We start from the raw sequence: 19394 nt of genomic DNA on the forward strand, positions 1-19394 counted from the left end.
CTGGCCATTTGGGGAGTGTGACCCAGGGGGATGGACGTCTTTCTCTCTGTGTCTCCATCTCTCCGTAGCTCTGCCGCTCAAATAAATAAAATTACCCTTGGAAAAGGAAGGAAGAAAAGGAACACTGTGTGTGTGTGTGTGTGGGAGGGGACAGCAAGGACACCCCTGCGGCAGGGAGAGAGAGCTGCTGCAGTGACAGGCAGGGACCGAGCCTCCGACCCGTCATCTGCTCGTCAGCGAGCCCGGAAGGAGATTCAGTTCCCCATGGCAGCCGCGCGGCCTGGGAAGCACGGACGAGAAACTGAGGCAGGGCCGCGTGCAGACCTCTTCGCAGAGGTCGTCGGCCACCACTAAGCAAGCAGATGCGTTTCCTGGTCCCCTCAGCCGCCGCAGTGATAACAAATGTTGTACCCGAAATGTCCGATGCCCACCAATTAACACCACCAGGAACCGAGGCTGCTGCAAGCTCAAGTTTTATTTCAAACTCGAGTTTGGTCCGATGTCCGCACCAGGCACAGGTCGTTACGGTTTTTATACAGTTGAACAAGTTTGGCTATACAACATCTGGGTGGGGGCAGAGGTGCGGAGTCACCACACAGGCCCCGGGAGTCGGCTGAAAGCGGGCCAGAAGGGATCGCTGGGGGAGTCGCTCATTTCAGTTGGTACAGCAGCTTAAATAGCCAAGGCAGCCAATCCGGTCAAGGGAGGTCTACGCCCTAACCGATAACAGCCTGTTGCCAGGCAGTATCCAAAGCCATCCAATCACAGCCTGTTGCCAGGAAGGCTCTGCTGCCAGGTGGGTTCGAAGCCACTCCCGAGTAACTGATGCTGCTAGCTTGCCAGCGGCCATCTTGGCATGGCCTTCGCATTCCACCACATTTCCCCCTTCTCGTTTATTTTTGAGCAACGGCAGGCATGATTCTTGGCCATACATACCATTGTTGACCCCGTTTCCATGTGGTCTCTGTACGCGGCTGTGCCTGTCTTAGGTTGTCCCCCAGGGATCTTACTGTTGGGCACCAAAAAATACGTTGTGCCCAGATCGTTAGATCCCCGCAGAGACCCCCAGAGAGTCGATCACACCGAACCGCAAAAGCAAGGTTTATTCGGAGTACAACCATCCAACCAACCGGCACAGCGGAGGAAGGAGTGAGGCCCCCATCTTTGTTAGGGAGAGTTTTTAAATGAAAAAAGAGCTACATCGGCAGGAAAAAAGAGTTACATACAGCATGGAAGCTTCAGGTGCAGGGAGTTACAGCAGGGGGGCTTACAGCAGGGAAGCTTCAGGTGCAGGGAGTTACTTTGTTTAGCAGTCTCTACTGTGCTTTCCTTGGTCTACCGAGCTAGCTGTCCCTGGTAAGCTTTGATATCTCCGGAATGCCTGAATGCCTGCTTTTTCAAGGACTCAGGTCTGCTATGGGAAAGGGAGGCTGCTTGCTTTTTGTTTGTTTTAAAATGGAGTCACTTCGGTTCTTCATTACCTGTCATTGACTAACCAGTGCTCAAAACAGGAGACCACAGGAGTGCTGGCTCAGATTGGGGTCGGAATGAGGAACAATGGTAATCAGGAACGGCATGACCGCACACAGGCTGTGGGCCGTTTGAGTGCCTGACCAGAGCTAGTGGGTATAAAGCAGTAGCGGATGCGGCTGTGGGCAGTTTCTCAGGGTAGGATGATAGGGCAGGTGCGCCGGCTAACAAGGCGGCCTCTCAGTCTTGTTCAGCTGGTTCTGGTTGGCTGTCAGTTGCAGGCTTGATGTTTCTGGCTGGTACCCAAATGGGCTGTCCCGCATTCTCTGGAAAGACACAAGCATATCCTCGACCTTTGGTTAGCAGAGGGTGTGGGCCCTTCCATTCTCCTGTCAGGGGGTCTTTCCACCTAACCATAGGGGCTGGGGGCTGGGATGGAAAGGGTCCCCAGTGTTTATAAGCTGGGCTGATCCCTTGGGAATCAAAAGTAAGAAAATTGATAGCGAAAAGGACCTCAGTCAAAGCAAGCTGTGGGTCTGGGGGCATATGATTGTTTTTCTGTCTTTGTAAGAGATCTTTAATTGTCCTATGAGTTCTTCCAATGATTGCCTGTCCCTGTGGGTTGTGTGGGATACCTGTGGGTGGCAGACTGTATGTTCCAGGATTTCAGGAAGGAATTAAATTCCTGTGACGTGTATGCTGGCCCGTCATCAGTCTTTATGGTCCAGGGGACACCAAGGACCAGCATGGCTGATATAACCACCTTTATCGCATTACTAGCCTTTTCTCCAGATTGGGCTGCTGCAAATACAGCCTTTGAATAAGTATCTACACCACATGGACAAACTTAAGTTTACCAAAGGAGTTCATGTGGGTGACGTCCACTTGCCAGAGCTTATTAGGAGCAAGGCCTCGCGGGTTCACTCCTGCTTGTTGCAGTGGGCCCAACGGGGCGAGGGGTGCACAGTTCTTGCAAGAGTGCACTAGGTGTTTGCATCGGCTCATTGTTAGCTCCGGGAAAAGCAATGTTATGTTGCTTGCTGACACATGAGATTTTTGGTGTAGAATATGGGCTTGTTCTAGGTGTCCGCTGGAAGCTGTATTGCAGGAGATAAGAGCAGGGTCTTAGTCCACCCGAACGAGGATGGACTGGGTCCGAAGACAGGTAAGTGCGCCGCTCGCCTGTTCCCAGCCTCCCAATCCCGGAGACAGTCAGACACAGCAGGGAGTCAAGCCAAGCAAGCAAGAACTCGGTTTATTGCGCTAGCAAAGCTGTTTAAAGCACAAGACCGCAGGATTCCTGGGGCAGGGCTTAAGGACCAACCAATTACTTAAAAGGTCATTTTACAGGGTGACTTTTTACAGGACCGGCCATATGTCTGTACACTCGTCATCAGTTGTCACCTCCCCTGATGCTGCGCGGCCAATCAGCTTTGGTGGTAAACGACTTTGGATACCGCCCACCTTACTTCCTTTGGGCGCCATCTTTGAATTGCCATGTGTGCCTAATTTCCCTGCAGGTGCCATCTTTGAATTGCCTCCTGTTCCTAATTTCTTCTTCTTCTTCTTCTTCTTCTTTTTTTTTTTTTTTTTTTTTTTGACAGGCAGAGTGGATAGTGAGAGAGAGAGAGACAGAGAGAAAGGTCTTCCTTTTTGCCGTTGGTTCACCCTCCAATGGCCGCTGCGGCCGGCGCATCTCGCTGATCTGAAGCCAGGAGCCAGGTGCTTCTCCTGGTCTCCCATGTGGGTGCAGGGCCCAAGGACTTGGGCCATCCTCCACTGCCTTCCCGGGCCATAGCAGAGAGCTGGCCTGGAAGAGGGGCAACCGGGATAGAGTCCAGCGCCCCAACTGGGACTAGAATCTGGTGTGCTGGCGCCGCAAGGCGGAGGATTAGCCTGATAAGCCACGGCGCTGGCTTCCTGTGCCTAATTTCCCCACAATAAGACGATGAACCTTTTTGTTGCCTTGGAAAATAAAGCCAGGTAACCCAGTAGGTAATCTTATGTGTGATATGGACCATGGGTGTTTTCTATTCTCAGTTATCTCTTTAAGTGTTGTGAACATCTGGTCAGTTGGCTTATTGGTCGGGTTTAAGACTGCAAAAGGGATCGTCTTTGCTACCTGTACTGAGTATTTATGGGCCCATCCTGGCTAAGGAGTAGAACCTTGACCTTTGCCCTTATTTCTCCCAAGTGTGCTGATCCCCTCCCCCTCCCCGTGGGGCTCTACATGGATCTTATCTTTTTCTGTTGACGATTTGATCACTATTCCACACAGTGACTTGTTGGCATCCGTAAACGCACATGGTGCCATGGGTATAGGTTGATTAGCAGGGGAAGCATGCTTTGGATAGTCTGTTTCTAAGGTTTGTAACGTCTGTTGTAGCCTGTCCGCTGGCAGGTGATCATCAACCTGTCCTGGGAAATTTATCATTAACGTTTGAAAGAGCGTGCTATTCTGCATCGATGTGGACAGCTCTAATTGTGATAGGGGTAGGACCACTATGGCTCTGTGTTGAATATCTTATTGGCATAACATCTTAATTTAAGTCCCATCATAAGGATGGCATCTACTTTGGTATCTGTTTTACGACACTCACTCCAGGCTGTGCTCACCCAAAAAAGTGGCCTGCGTTGTTGCCAAATAACTCCTAAGGGGGCCTTGAGGGTAGATAGGGCTTGGCAAACAGAGGCACCTGAGGGAGGGTCATAGCTAAAGGTTTTTAATGACACCTGGGTGCTGATCTTTTCCACAGTGAATTAATTTGACTGCTGGTGTCAATGTGATTTTTGAAGAAGGGCTGTTCCCCTTAGTCAGTAAATCGAATAGCAGTCTAAGCTCTGCAGGTGTTAGGGGAAGGAAGGGCTGCAGCCAATTGATTTGGCCGCACAGTTGCTGAAGTTCATTAAGTGAGTATTCATGCTTGACTTTTAGGTTTGGGCCCATTGGAGATATACGGGAGGAGATTTGATAACCCAAGAATTGAAAGGGAGGAAAATGTTATACCTTTTCTGTGGCAATAGACAAACCCAGGAATTGTAAATTTCTTACTGTCTCACTTAGTAGCCTATATTTTCCCTGTTTCTTTGGTATCACAAAAAATGGGCGTGTTGTGAGGCCTAGTGGAGGGTTCTATGTGTCCCTTTTCTGGTTGTTCCTGTACCAGTTCTCTAAGGATGCCAAGTTTGGGTCGTAATATTGGCCACTGCTCTGCTCTACCCAGATGTGTCCTGTTTTTTTCCATTCAATGGGGATTGGCAAATTGGCTTTTGTATGACGTGAGCAGTGGCCCCTAGAATTGGGGGTGAATCTTACTTGTAGGCGCTCCATTAAAGCTGCTGGCTCATGGAGATTTGTGATCCATGGTAAGGACCGCTTGCATTTGTGAGAACACATCTCACCCCCATAAGGTCATGGAAACCTCAGCAATTAGCGGGAAGATGGTTCCCGTAGCTCCACTGTCATCTCGTCACGTTACAGCCAATTTTTTTTTTTTTTTTTGACAGGCAGAGTGGACAGTGAGAGAGAGAGAGACAGAGAGAAAGGTCTTCCTTTTGCCGTTGGTTCACCCTCCAATGGCCGCCGCGGTAGCGCGCTGCGGCCGGCGCACCGCGCTGATCCGATGGCAGGAGCCAGGTGCTTCTCCTGGTCTCCCATGGGGTACAGGACCCAAGGACTTGGGCCATCCTCCACTGCACTCCCTAGCCACAGCAGAGAGCTGGCCTGGAAGAGGGGCAACCGGGACAGGATCGGTGCCCCAACCGGGACTAGAACCCGGCGTGCCGGCGCCGCAAGGCGGAGGATTAGCCTGTTGAGCCACGGCGCCGGCATTACAGCCAATTTTAATCCTCCAACACCAATGTTGCATTTTTCTTGCGTCCCTAGTTTTTAAGACAGTGGCATCAGCCCCCGTATCAATTAAACCCACAAAGGCAATGTCATCGGAAGATAGGGTCAATTTTGGCCTCAGATTGAAGACAGCCATCGACCAGTTAATGGTGGTGGGACTCCCTCTTACTTGCTGGGCTGAGGGCCGCCCTGCTGGGAGTTTAAAGGCTTGGTCTTGTAATCTTTGGCCCAATGAAAGCCTTTTTTACATCTGGGACACAGCGTTTTGGGCTTGCCCCGTCTGTCAGCATTTGGGCAGTTTTACCGTAGGTGCCCTATTTCCTGACATCCCCAGCAAACTGGAGGGTCATTGGACTTCCTTGTGTTCAGTTTGTTAATAGCTGCAGTTAGGGCCTGCATGGGTGTATCGGCAGGGTTTACCTCCTGTGTGGCTACTACCCATTTAGAAATGTCTTCATTCCGGACTGGGGCGATTGCAGCTTTTGCCTCTTTGGTAGCACCTTCCCAAGCTAATTGTGTGACCAAATCATCTTGATCGGGGCCAAGCAGTAATCTTTTCTCTACTGCCTCCGAGACTCTGGCAAGGAGATCGGGCAACCATTCGCGTGGGCCTTGAACTAGGTTTCTAAAGAGCTGGCTATAATTAGGAGGATTTCTATTTTTTAAGGCTCTAAGCGCCAAATCTCTGACCTGATCAAAGTAGGCAACTACCCCAATGCGGGCCTGTTCATGAGGATCTACGTAGGTGCCGCGGCCTGTAGGCATAGCAAAGGTGACTGCAGTTCCATAGGCAACATTAGTGCTCGCCACGGTTTCGGCCTCCTTCCTCATAGGAGGCTTTCCACCGTAAGAAGTGTGGTCTCGACAAACATTGCCTTGAGCAGTGTAACCCAGTCAAAATGAGTTTGAAGGTTCGCTGCACATTGTGTGAGCACCTGTTCAAAGTAGGGAGAGTCGGGGCCTGACTCTTGAGAAGCCTCTTTTTTTTTTTTTTAGCACAGCACGGTCATTTCCGGGCATTGGAATCCAGGGCCTGAATTCTGTGTCTGCTCCTAAATTAACGGGAAACGTGCGGGTGGGACGGGGTCTAGCGGCGGCCCTGAGAGCCTGGGGTGCCCGGGGACTGCCACAAATGTGGGGATCCTCACTGGGTGAGGATGGGATGACCTCGTGTGGGTTATTGCCTCGAGGTCGGCTGACCAGGCATTGCTACATTGTTTGCTACATTGTCATTCTCACTGTCAGAGCTCTCTCTCCCTAAGTCATCAACTGTTGCCTGTGAAGCAGAGGCCTGGAGTGACAGGCTCTGATCACTCACAGATCCACTATGTTTGGTAATCTGTGTGCGCTTCTGAGAGGGGGGTATGTTTCCCATGTCTGAGCGCTTAAGAGCAGCACGCCACGCCAACTCTAGCCAAAGGAAAACGCCCTACATTAGACAGACAGTGGTGTATCAGACCCGTACGTATGCCCTGTGCTTAGTGGGGGACTTCCTTGATTTGTTAGGCAAGGCCATATGCCCACAAAGTGCCTCCGGAGCATCACCTCTCTCGAGTGAGGGAAGATGACTTGGTTCCGAATTCTGGGAAATCAGTCCCTTATGTGAATTCACCGGGCAAACAAAAAGTAAGAGGAGGAGCCAAGAAGCTCACCCTCACAGAGCCGGAACAGCACACAAAACACCGAGGGGCCTGCTTACCTCACCACACAGACCCCGGGTGTCGGGTGAAAGTGGGCCCCAGGCGAGCAGCCCACAGACTCGGTTCTTCCAGTTGGTACAGCGGCTTAAATAGCCAAGGCAGCCAATCCAGTCAAGGGGTGGTCTATGCCCTAACCAATCACAGCCTGTTGCCAGGCAGTATCAGAAATCATCCGATCACAGCCTGTTGCCAGGTGGGTGTCGAAGCCATTCCTCAGTAAGTGAGCTTGCTTGCCAGCGGCCATCTTGGCATGGCCTTCTCATTTCACCACAGCCGCAATGGCCAGAGCTGCGCTGATCCGAAGCCAGGAGCCAGGAGCTCTTTCTGGGTCTCCCACGCGGGTGCAGGGACCCAAGGACCTGGGCCATCTTCCGCCGCTTTCCCAGGCCATAGCAGAGAGCTGGATCAGAAGAGGAGCAGCCGGGACTCGAACCAGCGCCCATATGGGGTGCTGGCACTGCAGGCGGCGGCGGCGGCTTTACCCGCTAGGCCACAGCGCCGGCCCCTGATAGGCTTGTGTTTTAAATGTATATTTGCCCTTCTATGACTGGTTAACGTATAGGGTCCGAGCCGCTAGGGTGTAGGAGCCATACTGCAGGGTTTCAGGATGTTATCGGTCACCTTAACTGCCCGATAAGACACCTGGAGCTGTGGGTATTTCCCTACTACCTGCTCATTGGCTGTTGCTAGCGGACTTTGTCGCAAGGGGAGCTTCTTATGTTCTTTTAGGCGCTTTTGGCTTAGGGTTCCGGGCCCGGTCAGGCCCGAGTTACAAGATGGAGGCCTGGTCTAAACTAGCTGCGCCTTGATGCAGGCTCAGGTCTCTCCCGCAGAGGCAGGAATCCCCGAGAAGCCCCGCGTGCGCGCTCCCGCCGCAGTCCGCCACCCTCCGACCTGGCCTCCCGGTGGAGGAACCCGACCCACCGTTCACAGGCGCCAGGAGAAGGCGAGGCGAGGCGAGGCCCCCGCTTTTCTCAGCCCCGCTCCTCTGCCTGTTTCCGTCCTCAGCCTGGCTTCAGCCCGCGTCCCCCTGCCCGGGAGCTGCAAGCCCCCTGACCGGCCTCCCTGCTTTCACCCTTGGGGGTGGCGGTGCGGGGCTGTCGTCAAAACCCGGCTGACTCGGGTGTAGGGTGTAGGGCCGTGCGAGGGTCTACAAGACCCTGGGGATCGTCGCCCAAGCCCACCGCCTCGCGGACTTGAGTTTTGTGCACCTGTCCTGGATGTCGAGGCCGGGGCAGGGTGCGGCCGTCTCACCTGGGCCTCCGCTGCAGCTGGGCTTTGCTCTGAGGGGGGGGGGGGGGCGGGATGCCCCACGCAGGAGCAAGTCCCTGGCCGCTGCGGGTCTCCGCCCACACGATTTTCTCACGGCGGGCCCCCCCCGATGTAGCACCTCGGCCGGCCTCTTCGGGGACTCCCCAGCCCCCTCTCCCGCGCCCCGCCCCACTTGGACGTGACCCCAAGAGGCCTTTTCGCCCCCAGACGCCCCAGCGCTAGGCACGGGGGACGTCTGCGCCCCCCCCCCCCCCGCTCCCCCGAGCTCGGAACCGGCCGAAAGGGCGCTGGGCTCACCCCGGCGCGGCGCGGCGCGGGCTGCGGTGCCCGGGGCTCTCCTTTCTCCCCTTTCCAACTCGGCGTCCCGCGCGCCCTCGGGCGTTCGTAGCGGCCGAGGCGGCCCCCGGTCCTGCGCCGCGGTGTCCCCGTCCCCGGCTCTCGCGGACGCGGCCCGGCCTGAGCGTCCCCCGGGACCAGGCTTTCTCGGAGGGTTCGGGTCCTGGGAGCCGAGCCGGCAGCGGGGAGCACAGCGCGGACTCAGGTTTCCTTTCTGGCCCCTGCGTCCCCGTGCCCGCCCGGCGGCGGGGTCCCGGTCTTCGCGGGTCTGCGCTTCAGGCCCCAGATGCGGGCCAAGGGCTCCCCGCCCGCGCCTTAGCAGGTGGCCAGGCGGGTGGGCGGGGACGTCACCACACGGGGCGTGGCGCATGCAGATGAGCGGCGCGCGCAGAGGCTGCCGGTCGTGTGGACGTGCGGGGGCCGGGCCTCCGCGCCCCGCGTGGGCAGCACGGCGGGGGCGTTGGCGGGGTTCCCCAGGCGGAGGAGGGCGGGCGGGGCCGGGAGGGGCCGGAGGCCGCGTGCGGGAAGTGACCGTGCGCTGAGAGTGGGGCGGGAGGCAGGGTGCGTGGCGGGCGGGGGGCAGCAACTCATACTTACCTGGCAGGGGAGATACCATGATCACGAAGGTGGTTTTCCCAGGGCGAGGCTTGTCCATTGCACTCCGGATGTGCTGACCCCTGCGATTTCCCCAAATGTGGGAAACTCGACTGCATAATTTGTGGTAGTGGGGGACTGCGTTCGCGCTCTCCCCTGGTAATTGTTCTGAAAAGCAGGTGGTTGGCTTGGTTTCGCCTGGTTCTACCGTGGTTCCAGCAGTCTCACCCAGTCGTTTCAAGAACGCCTGATACCTTGGCGGCTGTGGCTGCGTTTTAGGCGCTACGGCATGGGGCGAGCGGGTCGCCTCACCCCGCTTCACGTTCAGGGACGTCTCTTTCGCAGAGAGCACTTCCCGACAACCCTCACTCACCCAATGGCCGTGCGCGCCCGCCGGCCGTCGCAGCACGCAGTAGCATCGCTTCACCCGGCTCTCTCCGCTCAAAGTCCATGCCGCCAGCGCTGTCTGTGAACTATCCCAGCGCACTGGGCGCGCACAGTGGGTCTGCTACGCGGAATCACCAGGCTAACAAGGTAGAGGAAGATCTTGGGCAGGACAGCTCTGGATCGCTCTAAGGGGCGCGGGGGTGTGCTGCTGTGGCACAGCGGGTTACAAAACCTGTTGCCTGGGCTTCTGTCAGCTGAACTGCGCCCTGGGACCGCACAAGTGGTCATAGGACACGCGGGAGACGGGATGGAGTCCCTGGATCTTGGCTCTGGCCTGGCACAACCCTGGCAGTCGCAGGTGTCTGGTCTAATGGGTGTTTCCCTCTCAGACCACAGTACCCCACCCCCTCCACCCAGCCCAACACCACCACCACCCCCCGGGGCTGGTTTCACATGAGAGGCATAAATCCAACTTTTTTTTTTTCCTTTCCTTTCCTTTTGGTTGCTGTGATAACAAAATAAATCGGGAGAGAAGTTTTAAGCCTCTGAAGGACCCAGGTACTTGGGGCCCACGATACCCATAACTGAGAAATATGCTATTTGGTCTGCAGCCTAATAGCAATTTTATTTATTTTAGTGACAGAGAGAGGTCTTCCATCCACTGGTTCACTCACATGTCCACAATGGCGGTGGGCCAGGCCAGGCCGAAGCCAGGAGCTTCTCTCCCAACGTGGGCTGCAGGAGCCCAAGTACTTGGGCCATCCTCCACTGCCTTTCCCCAGGTGCGTCGGCAGGGGGCCGCATGGGAAGGGGAGCGGCCGGGACTTGAACTGTCGCCCATATGGGACGCAGGCTGTCCCCTCAACGCCACAACGCCGGGCCCCTGATCGCAGCTTTCGAGGTAGACTTCACTAGTGGCTCATTTAATTTTTATGATACAACAAGCAGAAAGATTTTTCCAACTTTGGAATCCCCCACGGTGGAGGAAATGACGATAGCTGAGTGACTTCAAAAACCTAATCTTTAAGAGCTGGGGACCCAACCAGAGGATCTGCCCAGCCATCACCGTGCAGACGTCTCTGTCGGAGACTGTCTCCCCTCTGCAAAAGCTGGATCCCACTATCCAACACCACCCTCCCCCAAACCGTCGACCCTGATTTTGGATTTTCTCATTTCGGTTTTCTCGTTGTGTGCGGTAGGTAGACAAATTCATCTGCAAAATCAGGTGATGCCCACACTGTGCACTTTGTAACACTTTTTCCTGCAGCTGACACAGCAAGCCCTCCCTCAGCAGTTCACTCCAGTTTGGCAGTATTGCAGTTATGTCCCGGGAAGCCCTGAATCCCTGTGAAACCAGGCGGCGGCACATCGTGCTCTGGAGTTCAGAGGCTAGCAGCTAATCCTCTGTGTTTTAAAGCATGGTGATGGGCCCCTCTGGTTGGACTGAGTTCTCTTTTAACTTTTCCGGTACACGATAAGAAAACAGGAGAGTTCCCACACCCTTGGCATCAAGTACGGAATTTTGCCACAAACACTGGACACGAAGTGGAAGCAAGAAGGAATTTGGATGCAGCCGCTAGAGGGACAGAAGAACAAGCAGAACCTGGAGAGCAGAGCTTTGCACATTCAGTCGGGAACGTTTATGTACTTCCCTGTCATCCTCATTATAAGTCTATTTAGTGGCCAACTGTGTATCGGATTCACATGGCTCCCAGAATGAGTACCCTTCTAAACAACCACCTCCCGGGGTCGGCACTGTGGTGTAGTGGGTTTAAGCTCTTCCTGCAGCGCCGGCAATCCCGTGTGGGCGCCAGCTCGAGTCCTGGCTGCTCCACTTCCGAGCCTGGGAAAGTAGTAGGAGATGGCCCAAGTCCTCGGGCCCCCGCACCGCACCGCACGGTGGGAGACGCGGAAGAAGCTCCTGGTTCCGGATCAGCCTAGCTCCGGCCCTGCGGCCATTTGGGGAGTGGACCAGTGGATGGAAGACCTCTAGCCCCCCTCGCTCCTCCCCGCCCCACTCTGCACTTAAAATAAGAAATCTTAAATATATACATTCTCCCTCATATTTATTTCAAAAAATTAATAGCTGAGAATTTTACTCACTTCACTTCTGTAAGCACCTTTCCCTGTGGTGGTGAGCTCCGTGAAGTTGACCTCGCACAACCCAGAGAGGCTGTGCCTTTTTCCAGGCAACACCGTGAAACCGCAATCCTGAAGGGAGTTGTTTCCACAGGAGCGGGTTGGTGGTACTACTACTCCAAGGCCGGTGGAGCAGACTTACTTGCCAGGTTCACCCGCGCCACAGCCCGGTTAGCAGTAACCAACGAAGGCAGGGCTCGAAGGCAGGGCTCTCACACTTTGTAGAACCGTAGCACCTCTCACCCCAACACTGTTTTTGGAAACCACAAGAAAACCAGGGGAGAGCGCGAACGCAGTCCCCCACTACCACAAATTATGCAGTCGAGTTTCCCACATTTGGGGAAATCGCAGGGGTCAGCACATCCGGAGTGCAATGGATAAGCCTCGCCCTGGGAAAACCACCTTCGTGATCATGGTATCTCCCCTGCCAGGTAAGTATGAGTTGCCGCCCCCCACCCGCCACACACCCTGCCTCCCGCCCCACTCTCAGCGCACGGTCACTTCCCGCACGCGGCCTCCGGCCCTTCCCGGACCCACCCGCCCTCCTCCGCCTCGGGAACCCCGCGAACGCTCCCGCCGTGCTGCCCACGCGGGGCGCGGAGGCCCGGCCCCCGCACGTCCACACGACCGGCAGCCTCTGCGCGCGCCGCTCATCTGCATGCGCCCCGCCTTCTCGCGGGGGCCCCGCCACACCCCGCTCTCCCCAGCCGGAGGGGCGCGGGGCGGGATCGAGCCCGCCGAGCGCGTCCCCCTCGTCCCCCTCGACTCCCTCCTCCCCCTCCCCTCCCATCCCCCTCCTCCCCTCTCGGAGCCTCGTGGCCCGAAAGTAGAAGCGGCTGGATTTCCTCGCCGGCTCTGTCCGACTTCGCCCCCGGGGAAGGAGCCGCGGCCCTCCCGACGCCGCCCCGGGTGGCCTCTCCCTCGGCTGCCCTCTGGCCGGCGGAGCGCGGTCTGTCCGCGAGAACGAGGGGCGGGAGCAGGCTGCCGCCGGGACCGGGGCGGCTCCGCGCCACTGCCGGGCACCCACGGCTTCTCACCGCGGCAGAAAGCAGATCCGAGCTCGCAGCGCTCAGTGTGCTCCTTGTTCTCTCTTGTCTGCTCTGCTCATGTTTTGGAGAGGCGGGGTGGAGGTGTCTTGTCTCCCTTAGGACGAGGCCCTTGCCTTCCATAATTCAGCCAAGACTTGGCCATGTTCCGTACTTGCTGTTCCGAATATAACACCATGTGCCCTAGCAGGAAGCTGCATGGTAAGCATTGCACTTGGCTAATCCTCCGCCTGCGGCGCTGGCACCCTGGGTTCTAGTCCCGGTTGGGGTGCTGGATTCTGGACACTGTGAGTAGCAGCCATTTGGGGGGTGAACTAACAGAAAAAGGAAGATCTCTCTCTCTCTCTCTCTCTCTCTCTCTCTCTCTCACTAACTCTGTCCAAAACACACACACACACAAACTATAAGATAGTGTTACAGCTAGATTGATTTTTACTGTGTACATGGTAAACGGGCAGAACTCCCCTTTTAAGCCAAATTGAGGGGGAAGATAGGAAGTTGTACTGATGACCTTGAAGTGTGGAAACAGGTCACCACAGTTGATCTTACCTGAAAGGTCATTGGTCTCCTCATGGGCACGGTCTTAACATGTTTTTTTAACTTTTACTAAGTGTCAGAATTTTCCATGACCATAGTTTCCTATGTCACTCTGATGATATTAAAGAAATCTTCAAAAATCAAGGTTGGGGCCGGCGCCGCAGCTCAATAGGCTAATCCTCCGCCTGCGGCGCTAGTACACTGGGTTCTAGTCCCGGTCGCTCCTCTTTCAGGCCAGCTCTGTGCTGTGGCCAGGGAGTGCAGTGGAGGATGGCCCAAGTGCTTGGGCCCTGCACCTGCATGGGAGACCAGGAGAAGTGTAGGGAACCAGACCGGAGGAACCGTGCCCCTAAGATGGCGCCGACTCCCTGCTTCCGGGTTCTTCCTCATCTCAGGGAGTTCCCGCTCTTGCTCGCTCCTTCCCGCCTTAGATTTCCCGCTCTAGCTCGCTCCTTCCCGCCTTGCCACGAGATTGTCCTATCCCCGCGCTTCTAGCCTATCACCTGATTTGTGACGTGTATTGTGCATATAAACCCTTGCTACGCGGGTGTAAGGGAAGTTCCTGCCCAGAAGAGATCGAAGCTGGATCTCCTGCTTGCCGAGCAATAAAGGAACCCCGTGCAAAGTGTTCGGTCTCTGTCTCTTGCTGGACGAGGACGGCGCCGAGCAGCTGGTGGCCCGTACGGGGAGCTTCCTCTACGTTGCCCGGTAAGTAGAAGGTAAGCGAGGTCAGTCTTACCGTCTGGGCCCCGCGAGTGAGGTATATCTCGTGGTTGGAGGGTGGACGCACCCTAAGATAGCGGACGTGTTTCCCCGCTTTAAACTGAAAGAATAGCAGACTTGTTCCCCCGCTTTAAACTGAAAATAAGATAGCGGACGTGTCTTCCCGCTTTAAACTGAAAATGGGAAATTCATCTAGCCATTCAATGTTGCTTAATCCGTTAAAAGCATTATTGCGTAGCAAAGGGATTAAGGTTTCTAAGACCACACTTGTCAGGTTCCTTGGAAGTGTTGATTTCTTTGCGCCGTGGCTCACCCACGAGGGCCAAATAACTCTTGAGTCTTGGGAGAAATTAGGAAAGGATCTCCGGCGCACAGTTAACGATCCCCAGGAACCCGATATCGACCCCGTTGTTCTCCCCTTATGGGAACTACTGCGGGCGTGCCTCCAAGAGGAGAGGTCGGTGGGAGCGGACCGCCCGACTCTTACGGCGGTTCGCGAGGCTCTCGAGGAAGTTCGTTCTCAGAGCTCGGACGGCGCCCGGGACCTCATACAATTTAAGGACACGGGATGCCAGACTTCCTCACTGGCCTCAGGCTCCGAATGTGGCTCCGCCTCCTCTGAGTCTGAGGGGGAAGGGGACGGCGATCCTAAATCCCCGCCTCCTACGTATGCGCAGCTGCGGCAAAAGTTAAAAGATGCCTGTTTACGCCCTCTAGTGCCTACGGCTCCTCCTATCGATGTCGTGCCCGCCCATCAGATTAAAGACGCAGCGCCTCCTACTGGCGGTCATGTAGGCGTGCCTCAGCCCCATCTAACACCCGTGCCGCCATGGCCATTAAACGTCCCAAATGTGCCACCTTTTTCAGGCAGACAGTTTCATCAACAAGCCTGGAAACAGTTGCGAACTGGCGCTCCCGCTGCCCCCGCTCAGGCTTACCCTGTTTTGGCTTTGGGCACGCGAGAGGCCCGGCACGAACCATTGGACATGACAGTATTAAAACAACTTAAGGCTGCGGTCCATGACTATGGACCCACAGCCCCATTCACATTGTCACTCCTTGAATCAGTCGGCCAGTCCATTTTAACACCTAGCGACTGGACCCAATTGGCTCGGGCCTGTTTAAGTCCAGGCGGCTTTCTTTTGTGGCAATCTATGAATACAGAGTGCTGTCATGACCAGGCAGATGAAAATGCTGAGGACGGCCACCCTACGTGGAATGCTGATATGCTTTTAGGGCGTGGACCTTATCAGGCTGACCAGACCCAATTCCCTAGACAAGTATACAGGCAAATTTCCAACTGTGCCCAACGTGCGTGGAGGCAGGCGTCCAATCCAAGTGACTCAGCTAGCCACCTCACCAAGATCGTTCAGGGCACGGCCGAACCCTTCGCTGATTTTGTCGCTCGCATACTTGAGGCTGCGTCGCGTATTTTCCCTTCCGAGGTTGACGTTCAGCCACTGGTCAAACAAATTATTTTTGAGCAGGCTAATAAAGAGTGCAAAAACATTCTTCGACAATATAGACATAAATCTCTGGACTCCTGGTTAAAATACTGCAGAGATACCGGTGGGCCACTTACTAATGCGGGCCTAGCTGCGATGCTGGCAAAAGTCAAAGAAAACAGTCCAAAATCTAAATCGACCCGACCCCCCATATCTTCAGGACTTTGCTTCCAATGTCATCAACCGGGTCACAGAAAACGCGATTGCCCCAATCTCAGCCATGGGTATTCCACGGCACAGCCTTCAGGCATAGAGCCTTGTCGCCGTTGCCGCAAGGGCCCTCATAGGGCAGAGGTATGCCGTTCTGCTTTCGATATCGATGGCAACCCACTTACAGGTAGCGCCCAGGGGCCAAAAAACGGCCAGAGGGGGCTCCCCAACCCAGCGAGGAGCCCCCAAAATCAAATCTACTCTCAGGTTCCACCTCCCGTGTCTGCGCTACACCCAGTGCACCCTCAGCCCGTGCCACTCACGGGTCCGCAGGCCTGGACCTCCGCGCCACCTCCCCTCTCCTCTTAACTCCGGAGATGGGGGTACAATTAGTGGAGAGCGACTGCTCCGGTCCTCTGCCCCCGGATTCGGTTGGATTAGTGTTGGGTCGGTCCTCCGCCGCCCTCCGAGGGCTAGCTGTGATCCCCGGGGTAGTTGACTCTGATTTCACTGGTAAAGTAAAGATCATGGTTCAGGCCCCTCAGGGACCTTTAGTAATCAATCCTGGAGACCGTATCGCACAAATGTTATTACTGCCCAGTCTTCACTCTTTAATCCCAGCTAAAAACCACGTTCGCGGCGCTGGTAACTTTGGGTCCTCTGGCATTAATTTTACCGGCTTACATATGCTTTTAAATAAACGTCCCACTTTAGTGTTGCAGATTAATGGCAAGGACATTAAGGGACTTTTAGACACAGGAGCCGACAAATCCATTATAGCAACAAAGGACTGGCCTAGTACATGGCCTACAAATGTGGCGGAACAAACCTTGCAAGGACTTGGTTTTGCTCATTTCCCAAAAATCAGTGCAGCCTTGTTGTCATGGCAGGATAGCGAGGGTCATAGAGGACAGTTTTCTCCATTCATTTTACCTCTACCCATTTCCCTTTGGGGGAGAGACGTCCTGGCAGAAATGGATGTTGCTTTGGTCACCACTTCCCCTGCAGTACGATCTATGCTACAAAATATGGGTTACGTCCCAGGCAAGGGACTCGGTGTCCAGCTCCAGGGCCACCCTTCCCCCATTGAACCAAAACAAAGACCAAGTAAAGTTGGCCTGGGTTTTTCCTAGGGGTCACTGTTTCGCCTCCTAAACCAGTGGAGCCTTTACCCATCTCGTGGCTAACGGACGTACCCGTCTGGGTTCCACAGTGGCCCCTATCTCAGGAGAAACTGGAGGCAGTCAACACTCTGGTCTTGGAGCAGGTCAACGCTGGTCATTTGATCCCATCCACCTCTCCATGGAATACGCCTATTTTTGCCATCCGCAAAAAATTAGGTCAATGGAGACTCTTACATGATCTTAGGGCAGTCAACGCACAGATGCAGCCTATGGGCCCTGTGCAACGTGGTCTTCCTCTGCTTTCGGCACTTCCCAACCAATGGCCTGTTATTGTAATAGATCTTAAGGATTGTTTCTTTTCCATTCCATTGGACAAAAAGGATACCCCACGTTTTGCTTTTACTGTCCCCACCCAGAACCAGGAACAACCGGACAAGCGTTGGGAGTGGACAGTCTTGCCTCAGGGTATGACTAATAGCCCCACCATGTGTCAAGTCTATGTAGCCCAAGTACTAAAACCTCTTAGAGACCGATATTCCGACTGCAGGTGCCTACATTATATGGACGACCTACTGTGTGCAGCCCCCACAGCAGAGAGGCTCCTGGCCTTATACAGTACACTCCAACAAGTGCTGGAAGGGGCAGGGCTGCATATTGCACCTAATAAGGTGCAATTGTCGTCTGTAGTTTCTTATCTTGGGGCTATAGTCGCCCCTACTCAAATTAGACCTCAAAAAATTCAAATAAAAATCAATGCTATCTCCACTCTAAATGACTTACAAAAACTTTTAGGGGATATCAATTGGATTAGGCACTACCTTAACATTCCTAATGCTGCATTGCAGCCCCTCTTTAATATACTTAAAGGAGACCCGGATCTTGCTTCCCCCCGAACCTTCACCTCTGAGGCCAAACAAGCACTGTCAATTGTCAACGATGCCCTTAGTAAAGCTGCCCTAAAACGTTGGGACCCTGCGGGAGACCTTACTCTTTGGGTCCTCGACACCCTTAAACAGCCCACCGCGGTCCTATGGCAGGATGGGCCTCTCCTCTGGATCCATCCCTCAATGTCATCTACTAGATCTATTAGTTACTATCCCGTGGCAGTGGCGGAGATAACTCTCCTAGCCATTCAGAGGGCTATCCAACATTTTGGACGCGAACCATCCACCATTGTTGTCCCCTATTCCATGGAACAGGTACGTGTGCTAATCGCTTGTACTGATGCTTGGGCGGTTTTAGTCTGCTCCACTTCCGCAACTATTACAAACAGAACACCCTCTGATCCTTTGCTAACCTTTGTTCAGTCTCACCCAGTTATTTTTCCAAAGTCCACATCCCAAAAGCCCTTACAGGGAGCCCCAGTAGTGTATACCGACGGTTCTAAAACAGGAGTCGGTGCATATGTTGTTTCAGGATCTGTGCCAAAAACATTCCAATTCGCTACTAACTCCCCCCAGGTAACTGAACTTCTTATAGTTAACCAAGTCTTCTCTGATTTCCCCGGACCTGTCAATATTGTGTCTGATTCACGCTATGTGGTTAATTCTGTGTCTATCCTTGAGGCCGCAGGACTAGTCAATTCTTCATCCTCCGTAGCGACAGTTTTCCTCACCCTGCAAAAATCTATTTGGAATCGGTCTGCTCCTTTCTTTATTACTCATATTAGAGCTCATTCTTCCTTACCTGGACCCATGACCACAGGCAATGCTATAGCTGATCAAGCCACACGCCCCATTTGGATACTCCAATTTTCTTCCCCAGAAGAGCAGGCTATCCAGTTTCATTCAGAGTTCCATGTAAACGCAAAAACCCTTGCCGCCAAATTCGGTCTTTCTCGTGCTGCCGCTCGCGATATTGTTCGCCATTGTGCCGCATGCCCTACTTTAACCCCTGTGCCTTCGGTGGGGGTTAATCCCCGAGGATTACTACCAGGACATATCTGGCAGATGGATGTCACCCACATATCCGAGTTTGGGACCTTAAAGTATGTTCATGTGTCAGTTGACACCTGTTCCCAAGTAATTTTTGCTTCTCTGGAGACGGGTGAGCGTACCACCCATGTCATTAATCACTGCCTTGCTGCATGGGCAGCCTGGGGCAAACCAAAAACTTTAAAAACAGATAATGGTCCTGCATACACAAGTAAATCATTCCAAGATTTCTGCACCCGTATGCAGGTACAACATAAAACTGGAATCCCTTATAACCCTCAGGGACAGGCCATAATTGAAAGGGCTCATCGAACCCTCAAGGCTTTTCTCTTAAAACAAAAGGAGGGAATTGCCACGGGCAAAACCCCTCGAATGCGCCTCTCCCTTGCACTGTTTACTATAAACTTTTTGAATTTGACAGATCATTCTATGTCCCCCGCTGAGAGACACATGTTAAAGGAGCCATCTTCACGAGGCTATGTCCGTTGGAAAGATGTCCTCACGGGAAAGTGGTACGGCCCGGATCCGGTATTATGCTGGAACCGAGGCGCGGTCTGTGTCTTCCCACAGGAATCTGGAAGAGAACCTCTCTGGATACCGGAAAGATTGGTCAGAAAAACAGCCCCG

General features: G+C 54.3%; 2 non-coding genes across 2 annotated transcripts; one reads left to right on the forward strand and one right to left on the reverse strand.

Annotated features, from left to right (window-relative positions):
• Positions 1–9217: 9217 nt before the first annotated feature.
• On the forward strand, positions 9218–9381 carry LOC133770718 (U1 spliceosomal RNA). The gene has a single exon (XR_009867420.1). It is a non-coding gene; the product is annotated as a U1 spliceosomal RNA (small nuclear RNA).
• A 2642-nt stretch (positions 9382–12023) lies between these two features.
• On the reverse strand, positions 12024–12187 carry LOC133770696 (U1 spliceosomal RNA). Its single transcript, XR_009867398.1, has one exon. It is a non-coding gene; the product is annotated as a U1 spliceosomal RNA (small nuclear RNA).
• Between the last annotated feature and the right edge of the window lie 7207 nt (positions 12188–19394).

Source organism: Lepus europaeus, chromosome 11, assembly GCF_033115175.1.
Source record: "Lepus europaeus isolate LE1 chromosome 11, mLepTim1.pri, whole genome shotgun sequence".
Lineage (NCBI taxonomy): Eukaryota > Metazoa > Chordata > Mammalia > Lagomorpha > Leporidae > Lepus > Lepus europaeus.